The following is a 17,978-nucleotide window of genomic DNA, read 5'->3' on the forward strand; positions in this document are numbered from 1 at the left end:
TTATCTCACCACCTGTAGTTATTTAGGTGAAAGCTCCAAAATGCTTGCCTAATATGTCTGTTTATCCAAAAGGAAGTATAGAGGGAGAGCTAGATAGATAGCATTGCATTACATTACATTACATGGCAATGCAATGCACAGTTGCTGAAGTTGAACCAAAATGAGCTTGTCATCTGGCTTCTGCAACTTTTAACATGAAAAATCCAATGAGGAGAAGAAAAGCAAAGCCAAAGAGTCCATCCCAAAATCCGACAAACAAGCAAAATGAACAAAAAGCATTGAATTCAATTCTTTCTGATTTTAGAAACTGCATTAAAGAAGGGGTGCACCGGTCCTGGAGATACTGCAATACCAGGTCAATGCGTGGAGTGGACAGAGCAAGCTCTTTTTCCATCTCCCTGTTCTAAAAATCCATTTAATATATGGTCCCCAGATAGGGGACGTATCAGATATTAAACTGATAAGAACAGATACTACACTTGATCTTAGCCAAAAGGCCGAGAAGCGATAACCAGAATTGGTTTCCGACTACGGTGCCACCCAAGGATTCTGAAAAGTCCATTTGTGGAGATGGCCACCTGGACTCCCGTTAAGAAGACATGCTGTCAACCTCTAGATCCCTCACATGCCTGCACTTTTCGGCTTGCTGCTGCTGCAATCCACGCGTTTTAGATCTGCATAACTCCACCTCTTTTAGCACAGTACCCTCAACCCCCGGCTGTTCCCACCCGCCTCAACACCGTTGGAAGGGAGGAGAACCAATTAAGGCGGGGGGGGGGTGGAACGAGCAGCTGTCTACCCTTAGCAGGAGGGTTGCTGATTAATTACCTCTCCTGCTGCTGCTGCTGCTGCTGGCTGTCCAGCAGCAGACTGAAGGTGGCTGCTGCTGTGCGCAGGTATATAAAGGCTCAGAGCCTATTATGACACGCGCAGCCAGCGTTCCATTGCCACATTCCGTCTACTGCAGGCGGGATACCTGGATGGCTGAATGTCACTGAGAAGCTCACAGAGACCGCCATAAGCAACAGTTTAAAAGAATGCCACAGACTAATCAACCAAACTTTTTGGGTTGGTTTCTCTTTTATAGTCTGCAGGCATTAAATGAAAGAAGTCAGTGTTCCAGCAGAGGGAGACAACGTTTCAGAAAAGGCATTGTAGCAAACCAAAAAAGAAATTTTAAGCGCAGCAGAGTAACCAGCTCACATACCTGTTAGCTCAGGTGAGTTTAAAAGGCTGCTGTTGATAACAAGGGCATTTGCTAAATAGATGGTGTGTGTGCAACAATATACTGAAAGGTCAATTATATTGTGCAGCTTATCTCACCACCTGTAGTTATTTAGGTGAAAGCTCCAAAATGCTTGCCTAATATGTCTGTTTATCCAAAAGGAAGTATAGAGGGAGAGCTAGATAGAAAGCATTGCATTACATTACATTACATGGCAATGCAATGCACAGTTGCTGAAGTTGAACCAAAATGAGCTTGTCATCTGGCTTCTGCAACTTTTAACATGAAAAATCCAATGAGGAGAAGAAAAGCAAAGCCAAAGAGTCCATCCCAAAATCCGACAAACAAGCAAAATGAACAAAAAGCATTGAATTCAATTCTTTCTGATTTTAGATACTGCATTAAAGAAGGGGTGCACCGGTCCTGGAGATACTGCAATACCAGGTCAATGCGTGGAGTGGACAGAGCAAGCTCTTTTTCCATCTCCCTGTTCTAAAAATCCATTTAATATATGGTCCCCAGATAGGGGACGTATCAGATATTAAACTGATAAGAACAGATACTACACTTGATCTTAGCCAAAAGGCCGAGAAGCGATAACCAGAATTGGTTTCCGACTACGGTGCCACCCAAGGATTCTGAAAAGTCCATTTGTGGAGATGGCCACCTGGACTCCCGTTAAGAAGACATGCTGTCAACCTCTAGATCCCTCACATGCCTGCACTTTTCGGCTTGCTGCTGCTGCAATCCACGCGTTTTAGATCTGCATAACTCCACCTCTTTTAGCACAGTACCCTCAACCCCCGACTGTTCCCACCCGCCTCAACACCGTTGGAAGGGAGGAGAACCAATTAAGGGGGGGGGGGGTGGAACGAGCAGCTGTCTACCCTTAGCAGGAGGGTTGCTGATTAATTACCTCTCCTGCTGCTGCTGCTGCTGGCTGTCCAGCAGCAGACTGAAGGTGGCTGCTGCTGTGCGCAGGTATATAAAGGCTCAGAGCCTATTATGACACGCGCAGCCAGCGTTCCATTGCCACATTCCGTCTACTGCAGGCGGGATACCTGGATGGCTGAATGTCACTGAGAAGCTCACAGAGACCGCCATAAGCAACAGTTTAAAAGAATGCCACAGACTAATCAACCAAACTTTTTGGGTTGGTTTCTCTTTTATAGTCTGCAGGCATTAAATGAAAGAAGTCAGTGTTCCAGCAGAGGGAGACAACGTTTCAGAAAAGGCATTGTAGCAAACCAAAAAAGAAATTTTAAGCGCAGCAGAGTAACCAGCTCACATACCTGTTAGCTCAGGTGAGTTTAAAAGGCTGCTGTTGATAACAAGGGCATTTGCTAAATAGATGGTGTGTGTGCAACAATATACTGAAAGGTCAATTATATTGTGCAGCTTATCTCACCACCTGTAGTTATTTAGGTGAAAGCTCCAAAATGCTTGCCTAATATGTCTGTTTATCCAAAAGGAAGTATAGAGGGAGAGCTAGATAGATAGCATTGCATTACATTACATTACATGGCAATGCAATGCACAGTTGCTGAAGTTGAACCAAAATGAGCTTGTCATCTGGCTTCTGCAACTTTTAACATGAAAAATCCAATGAGGAGAAGAAAAGCAAAGCCAAAGAGTCCATCCCAAAATCCGACAAACAAGCAAAATGAACAAAAAGCATTGAATTCAATTCTTTCTGATTTTAGAAACTGCATTAAAGAAGGGGTGCACCGGTCCTGGAGATACTGCAATACCAGGTCAATGCGTGGAGTGGACAGAGCAAGCTCTTTTTCCATCTCCCTGTTCTAAAAATCCATTTAATATATGGTCCCCAGATAGGGGACGTATCAGATATTAAACTGATAAGAACAGATACTACACTTGATCTTAGCCAAAAGGCCGAGAAGCGATAACCAGAATTGGTTTCCGACTACGGTGCCACCCAAGGATTCTGAAAAGTCCATTTGTGGAGATGGCCACCTGGACTCCCGTTAAGAAGACATGCTGTCAACCTCTAGATCCCTCACATGCCTGCACTTTTCGGCTTGCTGCTGCTGCAATCCACGCGTTTTAGATCTGCATAACTCCACCTCTTTTAGCACAGTACCCTCAACCCCCGGCTGTTCCCACCCGCCTCAACACCGTTGGAAGGGAGGAGAACCAATTAAGGCGGGGGGGGGGTGGAACGAGCAGCTGTCTACCCTTAGCAGGAGGGTTGCTGATTAATTACCTCTCCTGCTGCTGCTGCTGCTGCTGGCTGTCCAGCAGCAGACTGAAGGTGGCTGCTGCTGTGCGCAGGTATATAAAGGCTCAGAGCCTATTATGACACGCGCAGCCAGCGTTCCATTGCCACATTCCGTCTACTGCAGGCGGGATACCTGGATGGCTGAATGTCACTGAGAAGCTCACAGAGACCGCCATAAGCAACAGTTTAAAAGAATGCCACAGACTAATCAACCAAACTTTTTGGGTTGGTTTCTCTTTTATAGTCTGCAGGCATTAAATGAAAGAAGTCAGTGTTCCAGCAGAGGGAGACAACGTTTCAGAAAAGGCATTGTAGCAAACCAAAAAAGAAATTTTAAGCGCAGCAGAGTAACCAGCTCACATACCTGTTAGCTCAGGTGAGTTTAAAAGGCTGCTGTTGATAACAAGGGCATTTGCTAAATAGATGGTGTGTGTGCAACAATATACTGAAAGGTCAATTATATTGTGCAGCTTATCTCACCACCTGTAGTTATTTAGGTGAAAGCTCCAAAATGCTTGCCTAATATGTCTGTTTATCCAAAAGGAAGTATAGAGGGAGAGCTAGATAGAAAGCATTGCATTACATTACATTACATGGCAATGCAATGCACAGTTGCTGAAGTTGAACCAAAATGAGCTTGTCATCTGGCTTCTGCAACTTTTAACATGAAAAATCCAATGAGGAGAAGAAAAGCAAAGCCAAAGAGTCCATCCCAAAATCCGACAAACAAGCAAAATGAACAAAAAGCATTGAATTCAATTCTTTCTGATTTTAGATACTGCATTAAAGAAGGGGTGCACCGGTCCTGGAGATACTGCAATACCAGGTCAATGCGTGGAGTGGACAGAGCAAGCTCTTTTTCCATCTCCCTGTTCTAAAAATCCATTTAATATATGGTCCCCAGATAGGGGACGTATCAGATATTAAACTGATAAGAACAGATACTACACTTGATCTTAGCCAAAAGGCCGAGAAGCGATAACCAGAATTGGTTTCCGACTACGGTGCCACCCAAGGATTCTGAAAAGTCCATTTGTGGAGATGGCCACCTGGACTCCCGTTAAGAAGACATGCTGTCAACCTCTAGATCCCTCACATGCCTGCACTTTTCGGCTTGCTGCTGCTGCAATCCACGCGTTTTAGATCTGCATAACTCCACCTCTTTTAGCACAGTACCCTCAACCCCCGACTGTTCCCACCCGCCTCAACACCGTTGGAAGGGAGGAGAACCAATTAAGGGGGGGGGGGGTGGAACGAGCAGCTGTCTACCCTTAGCAGGAGGGTTGCTGATTAATTACCTCTCCTGCTGCTGCTGCTGCTGGCTGTCCAGCAGCAGACTGAAGGTGGCTGCTGCTGTGCGCAGGTATATAAAGGCTCAGAGCCTATTATGACACGCGCAGCCAGCGTTCCATTGCCACATTCCGTCTACTGCAGGCGGGATACCTGGATGGCTGAATGTCACTGAGAAGCTCACAGAGACCGCCATAAGCAACAGTTTAAAAGAATGCCACAGACTAATCAACCAAACTTTTTGGGTTGGTTTCTCTTTTATAGTCTGCAGGCATTAAATGAAAGAAGTCAGTGTTCCAGCAGAGGGAGACAACGTTTCAGAAAAGGCATTGTAGCAAACCAAAAAAGAAATTTTAAGCGCAGCAGAGTAACCAGCTCACATACCTGTTAGCTCAGGTGAGTTTAAAAGGCTGCTGTTGATAACAAGGGCATTTGCTAAATAGATGGTGTGTGTGCAACAATATACTGAAAGGTCAATTATATTGTGCAGCTTATCTCACCACCTGTAGTTATTTAGGTGAAAGCTCCAAAATGCTTGCCTAATATGTCTGTTTATCCAAAAGGAAGTATAGAGGGAGAGCTAGATAGATAGCATTGCATTACATTACATTACATGGCAATGCAATGCACAGTTGCTGAAGTTGAACCAAAATGAGCTTGTCATCTGGCTTCTGCAACTTTTAACATGAAAAATCCAATGAGGAGAAGAAAAGCAAAGCCAAAGAGTCCATCCCAAAATCCGACAAACAAGCAAAATGAACAAAAAGCATTGAATTCAATTCTTTCTGATTTTAGAAACTGCATTAAAGAAGGGGTGCACCGGTCCTGGAGATACTGCAATACCAGGTCAATGCGTGGAGTGGACAGAGCAAGCTCTTTTTCCATCTCCCTGTTCTAAAAATCCATTTAATATATGGTCCCCAGATAGGGGACGTATCAGATATTAAACTGATAAGAACAGATACTACACTTGATCTTAGCCAAAAGGCCGAGAAGCGATAACCAGAATTGGTTTCCGACTACGGTGCCACCCAAGGATTCTGAAAAGTCCATTTGTGGAGATGGCCACCTGGACTCCCGTTAAGAAGACATGCTGTCAACCTCTAGATCCCTCACATGCCTGCACTTTTCGGCTTGCTGCTGCTGCAATCCACGCGTTTTAGATCTGCATAACTCCACCTCTTTTAGCACAGTACCCTCAACCCCCGGCTGTTCCCACCCGCCTCAACACCGTTGGAAGGGAGGAGAACCAATTAAGGCGGGGGGGGGGTGGAACGAGCAGCTGTCTACCCTTAGCAGGAGGGTTGCTGATTAATTACCTCTCCTGCTGCTGCTGCTGCTGCTGGCTGTCCAGCAGCAGACTGAAGGTGGCTGCTGCTGTGCGCAGGTATATAAAGGCTCAGAGCCTATTATGACACGCGCAGCCAGCGTTCCATTGCCACATTCCGTCTACTGCAGGCGGGATACCTGGATGGCTGAATGTCACTGAGAAGCTCACAGAGACCGCCATAAGCAACAGTTTAAAAGAATGCCACAGACTAATCAACCAAACTTTTTGGGTTGGTTTCTCTTTTATAGTCTGCAGGCATTAAATGAAAGAAGTCAGTGTTCCAGCAGAGGGAGACAACGTTTCAGAAAAGGCATTGTAGCAAACCAAAAAAGAAATTTTAAGCGCAGCAGAGTAACCAGCTCACATACCTGTTAGCTCAGGTGAGTTTAAAAGGCTGCTGTTGATAACAAGGGCATTTGCTAAATAGATGGTGTGTGTGCAACAATATACTGAAAGGTCAATTATATTGTGCAGCTTATCTCACCACCTGTAGTTATTTAGGTGAAAGCTCCAAAATGCTTGCCTAATATGTCTGTTTATCCAAAAGGAAGTATAGAGGGAGAGCTAGATAGAAAGCATTGCATTACATTACATTACATGGCAATGCAATGCACAGTTGCTGAAGTTGAACCAAAATGAGCTTGTCATCTGGCTTCTGCAACTTTTAACATGAAAAATCCAATGAGGAGAAGAAAAGCAAAGCCAAAGAGTCCATCCCAAAATCCGACAAACAAGCAAAATGAACAAAAAGCATTGAATTCAATTCTTTCTGATTTTAGATACTGCATTAAAGAAGGGGTGCACCGGTCCTGGAGATACTGCAATACCAGGTCAATGCGTGGAGTGGACAGAGCAAGCTCTTTTTCCATCTCCCTGTTCTAAAAATCCATTTAATATATGGTCCCCAGATAGGGGACGTATCAGATATTAAACTGATAAGAACAGATACTACACTTGATCTTAGCCAAAAGGCCGAGAAGCGATAACCAGAATTGGTTTCCGACTACGGTGCCACCCAAGGATTCTGAAAAGTCCATTTGTGGAGATGGCCACCTGGACTCCCGTTAAGAAGACATGCTGTCAACCTCTAGATCCCTCACATGCCTGCACTTTTCGGCTTGCTGCTGCTGCAATCCACGCGTTTTAGATCTGCATAACTCCACCTCTTTTAGCACAGTACCCTCAACCCCCGGCTGTTCCCACCCGCCTCAACACCGTTGGAAGGGAGGAGAACCAATTAAGGCGGGGGGGGGGGTGGAACGAGCAGCTGTCTACCCTTAGCAGGAGGGTTGCTGATTAATTACCTCTCCTGCTGCTGCTGCTGCTGGCTGTCCAGCAGCAGACTGAAGGTGGCTGCTGCTGTGCGCAGGTATATAAAGGCTCAGAGCCTATTATGACACGCGCAGCCAGCGTTCCATTGCCACATTCCGTCTACTGCAGGCGGGATACCTGGATGGCTGAATGTCACTGAGAAGCTCACAGAGACCGCCATAAGCAACAGTTTAAAAGAATGCCACAGACTAATCAACCAAACTTTTTGGGTTGGTTTCTCTTTTATAGTCTGCAGGCATTAAATGAAAGAAGTCAGTGTTCCAGCAGAGGGAGACAACGTTTCAGAAAAGGCATTGTAGCAAACCAAAAAAGAAATTTTAAGCGCAGCAGAGTAACCAGCTCACATACCTGTTAGCTCAGGTGAGTTTAAAAGGCTGCTGTTGATAACAAGGGCATTTGCTAAATAGATGGTGTGTGTGCAACAATATACTGAAAGGTCAATTATATTGTGCAGCTTATCTCACCACCTGTAGTTATTTAGGTGAAAGCTCCAAAATGCTTGCCTAATATGTCTGTTTATCCAAAAGGAAGTATAGAGGGAGAGCTAGATAGATAGCATTGCATTACATTACATTACATGGCAATGCAATGCACAGTTGCTGAAGTTGAACCAAAATGAGCTTGTCATCTGGCTTCTGCAACTTTTAACATGAAAAATCCAATGAGGAGAAGAAAAGCAAAGCCAAAGAGTCCATCCCAAAATCCGACAAACAAGCAAAATGAACAAAAAGCATTGAATTCAATTCTTTCTGATTTTAGAAACTGCATTAAAGAAGGGGTGCACCGGTCCTGGAGATACTGCAATACCAGGTCAATGCGTGGAGTGGACAGAGCAAGCTCTTTTTCCATCTCCCTGTTCTAAAAATCCATTTAATATATGGTCCCCAGATAGGGGACGTATCAGATATTAAACTGATAAGAACAGATACTACACTTGATCTTAGCCAAAAGGCCGAGAAGCGATAACCAGAATTGGTTTCCGACTACGGTGCCACCCAAGGATTCTGAAAAGTCCATTTGTGGAGATGGCCACCTGGACTCCCGTTAAGAAGACATGCTGTCAACCTCTAGATCCCTCACATGCCTGCACTTTTCGGCTTGCTGCTGCTGCAATCCACGCGTTTTAGATCTGCATAACTCCACCTCTTTTAGCACAGTACCCTCAACCCCCGGCTGTTCCCACCCGCCTCAACACCGTTGGAAGGGAGGAGAACCAATTAAGGCGGGGGGGGGGTTGGAACGAGCAGCTGTCTACCCTTAGCAGGAGGGTTGCTGATTAATTACCTCTCCTGCTGCTGCTGCTGCTGGCTGTCCAGCAGCAGACTGAAGGTGGCTGCTGCTGTGCGCAGGTATATAAAGGCTCAGAGCCTATTATGACACGCGCAGCCAGCGTTCCATTGCCACATTCCGTCTACTGCAGGCGGGATACCTGGATGGCTGAATGTCACTGAGAAGCTCACAGAGACCGCCATAAGCAACAGTTTAAAAGAATGCCACAGACTAATCAACCAAACTTTTTGGGTTGGTTTCTCTTTTATAGTCTGCAGGCATTAAATGAAAGAAGTCAGTGTTCCAGCAGAGGGAGACAACGTTTCAGAAAAGGCATTGTAGCAAACCAAAAAAGAAATTTTAAGCGCAGCAGAGTAACCAGCTCACATACCTGTTAGCTCAGGTGAGTTTAAAAGGCTGCTGTTGATAACAAGGGCATTTGCTAAATAGATGGTGTGTGTGCAACAATATACTGAAAGGTCAATTATATTGTGCAGCTTATCTCACCACCTGTAGTTATTTAGGTGAAAGCTCCAAAATGCTTGCCTAATATGTCTGTTTATCCAAAAGGAAGTATAGAGGGAGAGCTAGATAGATAGCATTGCATTACATTACATTACATGGCAATGCAATGCACAGTTGCTGAAGTTGAACCAAAATGAGCTTGTCATCTGGCTTCTGCAACTTTTAACATGAAAAATCCAATGAGGAGAAGAAAAGCAAAGCCAAAGAGTCCATCCCAAAATCCGACAAACAAGCAAAATGAACAAAAAGCATTGAATTCAATTCTTTCTGATTTTAGAAACTGCATTAAAGAAGGGGTGCACCGGTCCTGGAGATACTGCAATACCAGGTCAATGCGTGGAGTGGACAGAGCAAGCTCTTTTTCCATCTCCCTGTTCTAAAAATCCATTTAATATATGGTCCCCAGATAGGGGACGTATCAGATATTAAACTGATAAGAACAGATACTACACTTGATCTTAGCCAAAAGGCCGAGAAGCGATAACCAGAATTGGTTTCCGACTACGGTGCCACCCAAGGATTCTGAAAAGTCCATTTGTGGAGATGGCCACCTGGACTCCCGTTAAGAAGACATGCTGTCAACCTCTAGATCCCTCACATGCCTGCACTTTTCGGCTTGCTGCTGCTGCAATCCACGCGTTTTAGATCTGCATAACTCCACCTCTTTTAGCACAGTACCCTCAACCCCCGGCTGTTCCCACCCGCCTCAACACCGTTGGAAGGGAGGAGAACCAATTAAGGCGGGGGGGGGGTTGGAACGAGCAGCTGTCTACCCTTAGCAGGAGGGTTGCTGATTAATTACCTCTCCTGCTGCTGCTGCTGCTGGCTGTCCAGCAGCAGACTGAAGGTGGCTGCTGCTGTGCGCAGGTATATAAAGGCTCAGAGCCTATTATGACACGCGCAGCCAGCGTTCCATTGCCACATTCCGTCTACTGCAGGCGGGATACCTGGATGGCTGAATGTCACTGAGAAGCTCACAGAGACCGCCATAAGCAACAGTTTAAAAGAATGCCACAGACTAATCAACCAAACTTTTTGGGTTGGTTTCTCTTTTATAGTCTGCAGGCATTAAATGAAAGAAGTCAGTGTTCCAGCAGAGGGAGACAACGTTTCAGAAAAGGCATTGTAGCAAACCAAAAAAGAAATTTTAAGCGCAGCAGAGTAACCAGCTCACATACCTGTTAGCTCAGGTGAGTTTAAAAGGCTGCTGTTGATAACAAGGGCATTTGCTAAATAGATGGTGTGTGTGCAACAATATACTGAAAGGTCAATTATATTGTGCAGCTTATCTCACCACCTGTAGTTATTTAGGTGAAAGCTCCAAAATGCTTGCCTAATATGTCTGTTTATCCAAAAGGAAGTATAGAGGGAGAGCTAGATAGATAGCATTGCATTACATTACATTACATGGCAATGCAATGCACAGTTGCTGAAGTTGAACCAAAATGAGCTTGTCATCTGGCTTCTGCAACTTTTAACATGAAAAATCCAATGAGGAGAAGAAAAGCAAAGCCAAAGAGTCCATCCCAAAATCCGACAAACAAGCAAAATGAACAAAAAGCATTGAATTCAATTCTTTCTGATTTTAGAAACTGCATTAAAGAAGGGGTGCACCGGTCCTGGAGATACTGCAATACCAGGTCAATGCGTGGAGTGGACAGAGCAAGCTCTTTTTCCATCTCCCTGTTCTAAAAATCCATTTAATATATGGTCCCCAGATAGGGGACGTATCAGATATTAAACTGATAAGAACAGATACTACACTTGATCTTAGCCAAAAGGCCGAGAAGCGATAACCAGAATTGGTTTCCGACTACGGTGCCACCCAAGGATTCTGAAAAGTCCATTTGTGGAGATGGCCACCTGGACTCCCGTTAAGAAGACATGCTGTCAACCTCTAGATCCCTCACATGCCTGCACTTTTCGGCTTGCTGCTGCTGCAATCCACGCGTTTTAGATCTGCATAACTCCACCTCTTTTAGCACAGTACCCTCAACCCCCGGCTGTTCCCACCCGCCTCAACACCGTTGGAAGGGAGGAGAACCAATTAAGGCGGGGGGGGGGTTGGAACGAGCAGCTGTCTACCCTTAGCAGGAGGGTTGCTGATTAATTACCTCTCCTGCTGCTGCTGCTGCTGGCTGTCCAGCAGCAGACTGAAGGTGGCTGCTGCTGTGCGCAGGTATATAAAGGCTCAGAGCCTATTATGACACGCGCAGCCAGCGTTCCATTGCCACATTCCGTCTACTGCAGGCGGGATACCTGGATGGCTGAATGTCACTGAGAAGCTCACAGAGACCGCCATAAGCAACAGTTTAAAAGAATGCCACAGACTAATCAACCAAACTTTTTGGGTTGGTTTCTCTTTTATAGTCTGCAGGCATTAAATGAAAGAAGTCAGTGTTCCAGCAGAGGGAGACAACGTTTCAGAAAAGGCATTGTAGCAAACCAAAAAAGAAATTTTAAGCGCAGCAGAGTAACCAGCTCACATACCTGTTAGCTCAGGTGAGTTTAAAAGGCTGCTGTTGATAACAAGGGCATTTGCTAAATAGATGGTGTGTGTGCAACAATATACTGAAAGGTCAATTATATTGTGCAGCTTATCTCACCACCTGTAGTTATTTAGGTGAAAGCTCCAAAATGCTTGCCTAATATGTCTGTTTATCCAAAAGGAAGTATAGAGGGAGAGCTAGATAGATAGCATTGCATTACATTACATTACATGGCAATGCAATGCACAGTTGCTGAAGTTGAACCAAAATGAGCTTGTCATCTGGCTTCTGCAACTTTTAACATGAAAAATCCAATGAGGAGAAGAAAAGCAAAGCCAAAGAGTCCATCCCAAAATCCGACAAACAAGCAAAATGAACAAAAAGCATTGAATTCAATTCTTTCTGATTTTAGAAACTGCATTAAAGAAGGGGTGCACCGGTCCTGGAGATACTGCAATACCAGGTCAATGCGTGGAGTGGACAGAGCAAGCTCTTTTTCCATCTCCCTGTTCTAAAAATCCATTTAATATATGGTCCCCAGATAGGGGACGTATCAGATATTAAACTGATAAGAACAGATACTACACTTGATCTTAGCCAAAAGGCCGAGAAGCGATAACCAGAATTGGTTTCCGACTACGGTGCCACCCAAGGATTCTGAAAAGTCCATTTGTGGAGATGGCCACCTGGACTCCCGTTAAGAAGACATGCTGTCAACCTCAAGATCCCTCACATGCCTGCACTTTTCGGCTTGCTGCTGCTGCAATCCACGCGTTTTAGATCTGCATAACTCCACCTCTTTTAGCACAGTACCCTCAACCCCCGGCTGTTCCCACCCGCCTCAACACCGTTGGAAGGGAGGAGAACCAATTAAGGCGGGGGGGGGGTGGAACGAGCAGCTGTCTACCCTTAGCAGGAGGGTTGCTGATTAATTACCTCTCCTGCTGCTGCTGCTGCTGGCTGTCCAGCAGCAGACTGAAGGTGGCTGCTGCTGTGCGCAGGTATATAAAGGCTCAGAGCCTATTATGACACGCGCAGCCAGCGTTCCATTGCCACATTCCGTCTACTGCAGGCGGGATACCTGGATGGCTGAATGTCACTGAGAAGCTCACAGAGACCGCCATAAGCAACAGTTTAAAAGAATGCCACAGACTAATCAACCAAACTTTTTGGGTTGGTTTCTCTTTTATAGTCTGCAGGCATTAAATGAAAGAAGTCAGTGTTCCAGCAGAGGGAGACAACGTTTCAGAAAAGGCATTGTAGCAAACCAAAAAAGAAATTTTAAGCGCAGCAGAGTAACCAGCTCACATACCTGTTAGCTCAGGTGAGTTTAAAAGGCTGCTGTTGATAACAAGGGCATTTGCTAAATAGATGGTGTGTGTGCAACAATATACTGAAAGGTCAATTATATTGTGCAGCTTATCTCACCACCTGTAGTTATTTAGGTGAAAGCTCCAAAATGCTTGCCTAATATGTCTGTTTATCCAAAAGGAAGTATAGAGGGAGAGCTAGATAGATAGCATTGCATTACATTACATTACATGGCAATGCAATGCACAGTTGCTGAAGTTGAACCAAAATGAGCTTGTCATCTGGCTTCTGCAACTTTTAACATGAAAAATCCAATGAGGAGAAGAAAAGCAAAGCCAAAGAGTCCATCCCAAAATCCGAGAAACAAGCAAAATGAACAAAAAGCATTGAATTCAATTCTTTCTGATTTTAGAAACTGCATTAAAGAAGGGGTGCACCGGTCCTGGAGATACTGCAATACCAGGTCAATGCGTGGAGTGGACAGAGCAAGCTCTTTTTCCATCTCCCTGTTCTAAAAATCCATTTAATATATGGTCCCCAGATAGGGGACGTATCAGATATTAAACTGATAAGAACAGATACTACACTTGATCTTAGCCAAAAGGCCGAGAAGCGATAACCAGAATTGGTTTCCGACTACGGTGCCACCCAAGGATTCTGAAAAGTCCATTTGTGGAGATGGCCACCTGGACTCCCGTTAAGAAGACATGCTGTCAACCTCAAGATCCCTCACATGCCTGCACTTTTCGGCTTGCTGCTGCTGCAATCCACGCGTTTTAGATCTGCATAACTCCACCTCTCTTAGCACAGTACCCTCAACCCCCGGCTGTTCCCACCCGCCTCAACACCGTTGGAAGGGAGGAGAACCAATTAAGGCGGGGGGGGGGGTGGAACGAGCAGCTGTCTACCCTTAGCAGGAGGGTTGCTGATTAATTACCTCTCCTGCTGCTGCTGGCTGTCCAGCAGCAGACTGAAGGTGGCTGCTGCTGTGCGCAGGTATATAAAGGCTCAGAGCCTATTATGACACGCGCAGCCAGCGTTCCATTGCCACATTCCGTCTACTGCAGGCGGGATACCTGGATGGCTGAATGTCACTGAGAAGCTCACAGAGACCGCCATAAGCAACAGTTTAAAAGAATGCCACAGACTAATCAACCAAACTTTTTGGGTTGGTTTCTCTTTTATAGTCTGCAGGCATTAAATGAAAGAAGTCAGTGTTCCAGCAGAGGGAGACAATGTTTCAGAAAAGGCATTGTAGCAAACCAAAAAAGAAATTTTAAGCGCAGCAGAGTAACCAGCTCACATACCTGTTAGCTCAGGTGAGTTTAAAAGGCTGCTGTTGATAACAAGGGCATTTGCTAAATAGATGGTGTGTGTGCAACAATATACTGAAAGGTCAATTATATTGTGCAGCTTATCTCACCACCTGTAGTTATTTAGGTGAAAGCTCCAAAATGCTTGCCTAATATGTCTGTTTATCCAAAAGGAAGTATAGAGGGAGAGCTAGATAGATAGCATTGCATTACATTACATTACATGGCAATGCAATGCACAGTTGCTGAAGTTGAACCAAAATGAGCTTGTCATCTGGCTTCTGCAACTTTTAACATGAAAAATCCAATGAGGAGAAGAAAAGCAAAGCCAAAGAGTCGATCCCAAAATCCGACAAACAAGCAAAATGAACAAAAAGCATTGAATTCAATTCTTTCTGATTTTAGAAACTGCATTAAAGAAGGGGTGCACCGGTCCTGGAGATACTGCAATACCAGGTCAATGCGTGGAGTGGACAGAGCAAGCTCTTTTTCCATCTCCCTGTTCTAAAAATCCATTTAATATATGGTCCCCAGATAGGGGACGTATCAGATATTAAACTGATAAGAACAGATACTACACTTGATCTTAGCCAAAAGGCCGAGAAGCGATAACCAGAATTGGTTTCCGACTACGGTGCCACCCAAGGATTCTGAAAAGTCCATTTGTGGAGATGGCCACCTGGACTCCCGTTAAGAAGACATGCTGTCAACCTCTAGATCCCTCACATGCCTGCACTTTTCGGCTTGCTGCTGCTGCAATCCACGCGTTTTAGATCTGCATAACTCCACCTCTTTTAGCACAGTACCCTCAACCCCCGGCTGTTCCCACCCGCCTCAACACCGTTGGAAGGGAGGAGAACCAATTAAGGCGGGGGGGGGGGGTGGAACGAGCAGCTGTCTACCCTTAGCAGGAGGGTTGCTGATTAATTACCTCTCCTGCTGCTGCTGCTGCTGGCTGTCCAGCAGCAGACTGAAGGTGGCTGCTGCTGTGCGCAGGTATATAAAGGCTCAGAGCCTATTATGACACGCGCAGCCAGCGTTCCATTGCCACATTCCGTCTACTGCAGGCGGGATACCTGGATGGCTGAATGTCACTGAGAAGCTCACAGAGACCGCCATAAGCAACAGTTTAAAAGAATGCCACAGACTAATCAACCAAACTTTTTGGGTTGGTTTCTCTTTTATAGTCTGCAGGCATTAAATGAAAGAAGTCAGTGTTCCAGCAGAGGGAGACAACGTTTCAGAAAAGGCATTGTAGCAAACCAAAAAAGAAATTTTAAGCGCAGCAGAGTAACCAGCTCACATACCTGTTAGCTCAGGTGAGTTTAAAAGGCTGCTGTTGATAACAAGGGCATTTGCTAAATAGATGGTGTATGTGCAACAATATACTGAAAGGTCAATTATATTGTGCAGCTTATCTCACCACCTGTAGTTATTTAGGTGAAAGCTCCAAAATGCTTGCCTAATATGTCTGTTTATCCAAAAGGAAGTATAGAGGGAGAGCTAGATAGATAGCATTGCATTACATTACATTACATGGCAATGCAATGCACAGTTGCTGAAGTTGAACCAAAATGAGCTTGTCATCTGGCTTCTGCAACTTTTAACATGAAAAATCCAATGAGGAGAAGAAAAGCAAAGCCAAAGAGTCCATCCCAAAATCCGACAAACAAGCAAAATGAACAAAAAGCATTGAATTCAATTCTTTCTGATTTTAGAAACTGCATTAAAGAAGGGGTGCACCGGTCCTGGAGATACTGCAATACCAGGTCAATGCGTGGAGTGGACAGAGCAAGCTCTTTTTCCATCTCCCTGTTCTAAAAATCCATTTAATATATGGTCCCCAGATAGGGGACGTATCAGATATTAAACTGATAAGAACAGATACTACACTTGATCTTAGCCAAAAGGCCGAGAAGCGATAACCAGAATTGGTTTCCGACTACGGTGCCACCCAAGGATTCTGAAAAGTCCATTTGTGGAGATGGCCACCTGGACTCCCGTTAAGAAGACATGCTGTCAACCTCTAGATCCCTCACATGCCTGCACTTTTCGGCTTGCTGCTGCTGCAATCCACGCGTTTTAGATCTGCATAACTCCACCTCTTTTAGCACAGTACCCTCAACCCCCGGCTGTTCCCACCCGCCTCAACACCGTTGGAAGGGAGGAGAACCAATTAAGGCGGGGGGGGGGGGGGTTGGAACGAGCAGCTGTCTACCCTTAGCAGGAGGGTTGCTGATTAATTACCTCTCCTGCTGCTGCTGCTGCTGGCTGTCCAGCAGCAGACTGAAGGTGGCTGCTGCTGTGCGCAGGTATATAAAGGCTCAGAGCCTATTATGACACGCGCAGCCAGCGTTCCATTGCCACATTCCGTCTACTGCAGGCGGGATACCTGGATGGCTGAATGTCACTGAGAAGCTCACAGAGACCGCCATAAGCAACAGTTTAAAAGAATGCCACAGACTAATCAACCAAACTTTTTGGGTTGGTTTCTCTTTTATAGTCTGCAGGCATTAAATGAAAGAAGTCAGTGTTCCAGCAGAGGGAGACAACGTTTCAGAAAAGGCATTGTAGCAAACCAAAAAAGAAATTTTAAGCGCAGCAGAGTAACCAGCTCACATACCTGTTAGCTCAGGTGAGTTTAAAAGGCTGCTGTTGATAACAAGGGCATTTGCTAAATAGATGGTGTGTGTGCAACAATATACTGAAAGGTCAATTATATTGTGCAGCTTATCTCACCACCTGTAGTTATTTAGGTGAAAGCTCCAAAATGCTTGCCTAATATGTCTGTTTATCCAAAAGGAAGTATAGAGGGAGAGCTAGATAGATAGCATTGCATTACATTACATTACATGGCAATGCAATGCACAGTTGCTGAAGTTGAACCAAAATGAGCTTGTCATCTGGCTTCTGCAACTTTTAACATGAAAAATCCAATGAGGAGAAGAAAAGCAAAGCCAAAGAGTCCATCCCAAAATCCGACAAACAAGCAAAATGAACAAAAAGCATTGAATTCAATTCTTTCTGATTTTAGAAACTGCATTAAAGAAGGGGTGCACCGGTCCTGGAGATACTGCAATACCAGGTCAATGCGTGGAGTGGACAGAGCAAGCTCTTTTTCCATCTCCCTGTTCTAAAAATCCATTTAATATATGGTCCCCAGATAGGGGACGTATCAGATATTAAACTGATAAGAACAGATACTACACTTGATCTTAGCCAAAAGGCCGAGAAGCGATAACCAGAATTGGTTTCCGACTACGGTGCCACCCAAGGATTCTGAAAAGTCCATTTGTGGAGATGGCCACCTGGACTCCCGTTAAGAAGACATGCTGTCAACCTCAAGATCCCTCACATGCCTGCACTTTTCGGCTTGCTGCTGCTGCAATCCACGCGTTTTAGATCTGCATAACTCCACCTCTTTTAGCACAGTACCCTCAACCCCCGGCTGTTCCCACCCGCCTCAACACCGTTGGAAGGGAGGAGAACCAATTAAGGCGGGGGGGGGGGTGGAACGAGCAGCTGTCTACCCTTAGCAGGAGGGTTGCTGATTAATTACCTCTCCTGCTGCTGCTGCTGCTGGCTGTCCAGCAGCAGACTGAAGGTGGCTGCTGCTGTGCGCAGGTATATAAAGGCTCAGAGCCTATTATGA

The 17,978-nt window shown here is 45.2% G+C and overlaps 14 non-coding genes across 14 annotated transcripts; all 14 read right to left on the bottom strand.

Moving 5' to 3' along the window:
* Window positions 1-318: 318 nt before the first annotated feature.
* LOC141189238 (U2 spliceosomal RNA) lies at window positions 319-509 on the bottom strand. The gene has a single exon (XR_012263305.1). It is a non-coding gene; the product is annotated as a U2 spliceosomal RNA (small nuclear RNA).
* Window positions 510-1,632: 1,123 nt separating this feature from the next.
* On the bottom strand, window positions 1,633-1,823 carry LOC141189239 (U2 spliceosomal RNA). The gene has a single exon (XR_012263306.1). It is a non-coding gene; the product is annotated as a U2 spliceosomal RNA (small nuclear RNA).
* Window positions 1,824-2,942: 1,119 nt separating this feature from the next.
* Window positions 2,943-3,133, bottom strand: LOC141189240 (U2 spliceosomal RNA). The gene has a single exon (XR_012263307.1). It is a non-coding gene; the product is annotated as a U2 spliceosomal RNA (small nuclear RNA).
* Window positions 3,134-4,256: 1,123 nt separating this feature from the next.
* LOC141189241 (U2 spliceosomal RNA) lies at window positions 4,257-4,447 on the bottom strand. Its single transcript, XR_012263308.1, has one exon. It is a non-coding gene; the product is annotated as a U2 spliceosomal RNA (small nuclear RNA).
* Window positions 4,448-5,566: 1,119 nt separating this feature from the next.
* On the bottom strand, window positions 5,567-5,757 carry LOC141189242 (U2 spliceosomal RNA). Its single transcript, XR_012263309.1, has one exon. It is a non-coding gene; the product is annotated as a U2 spliceosomal RNA (small nuclear RNA).
* A 1,123-nt stretch (window positions 5,758-6,880) lies between these two features.
* Window positions 6,881-7,071, bottom strand: LOC141189244 (U2 spliceosomal RNA). Its single transcript, XR_012263311.1, has one exon. It is a non-coding gene; the product is annotated as a U2 spliceosomal RNA (small nuclear RNA).
* Window positions 7,072-8,192: 1,121 nt separating this feature from the next.
* LOC141189245 (U2 spliceosomal RNA) lies at window positions 8,193-8,383 on the bottom strand. The gene has a single exon (XR_012263312.1). It is a non-coding gene; the product is annotated as a U2 spliceosomal RNA (small nuclear RNA).
* Window positions 8,384-9,504: 1,121 nt separating this feature from the next.
* Window positions 9,505-9,695, bottom strand: LOC141189246 (U2 spliceosomal RNA). The gene has a single exon (XR_012263313.1). It is a non-coding gene; the product is annotated as a U2 spliceosomal RNA (small nuclear RNA).
* A 1,121-nt stretch (window positions 9,696-10,816) lies between these two features.
* LOC141189247 (U2 spliceosomal RNA) lies at window positions 10,817-11,007 on the bottom strand. Its single transcript, XR_012263314.1, has one exon. It is a non-coding gene; the product is annotated as a U2 spliceosomal RNA (small nuclear RNA).
* A 1,121-nt stretch (window positions 11,008-12,128) lies between these two features.
* LOC141189248 (U2 spliceosomal RNA) lies at window positions 12,129-12,319 on the bottom strand. Its single transcript, XR_012263315.1, has one exon. It is a non-coding gene; the product is annotated as a U2 spliceosomal RNA (small nuclear RNA).
* Window positions 12,320-13,439: 1,120 nt separating this feature from the next.
* Window positions 13,440-13,630, bottom strand: LOC141189250 (U2 spliceosomal RNA). Its single transcript, XR_012263316.1, has one exon. It is a non-coding gene; the product is annotated as a U2 spliceosomal RNA (small nuclear RNA).
* A 1,115-nt stretch (window positions 13,631-14,745) lies between these two features.
* LOC141189251 (U2 spliceosomal RNA) lies at window positions 14,746-14,936 on the bottom strand. The gene has a single exon (XR_012263317.1). It is a non-coding gene; the product is annotated as a U2 spliceosomal RNA (small nuclear RNA).
* Window positions 14,937-16,058: 1,122 nt separating this feature from the next.
* LOC141189252 (U2 spliceosomal RNA) lies at window positions 16,059-16,249 on the bottom strand. The gene has a single exon (XR_012263318.1). It is a non-coding gene; the product is annotated as a U2 spliceosomal RNA (small nuclear RNA).
* A 1,125-nt stretch (window positions 16,250-17,374) lies between these two features.
* LOC141189253 (U2 spliceosomal RNA) lies at window positions 17,375-17,565 on the bottom strand. Its single transcript, XR_012263319.1, has one exon. It is a non-coding gene; the product is annotated as a U2 spliceosomal RNA (small nuclear RNA).
* Between the last annotated feature and the right edge of the window lie 413 nt (window positions 17,566-17,978).

The sequence above is a fragment of the Phyllobates terribilis genome, unplaced genomic scaffold (assembly GCF_046119375.1).
Source record: "Phyllobates terribilis strain yellow unplaced genomic scaffold, ASM4611937v1 Scaffold_40__1_contigs__length_11209783, whole genome shotgun sequence".
Taxonomy (NCBI): Eukaryota; Metazoa; Chordata; class Amphibia; order Anura; family Dendrobatidae; genus Phyllobates; species Phyllobates terribilis.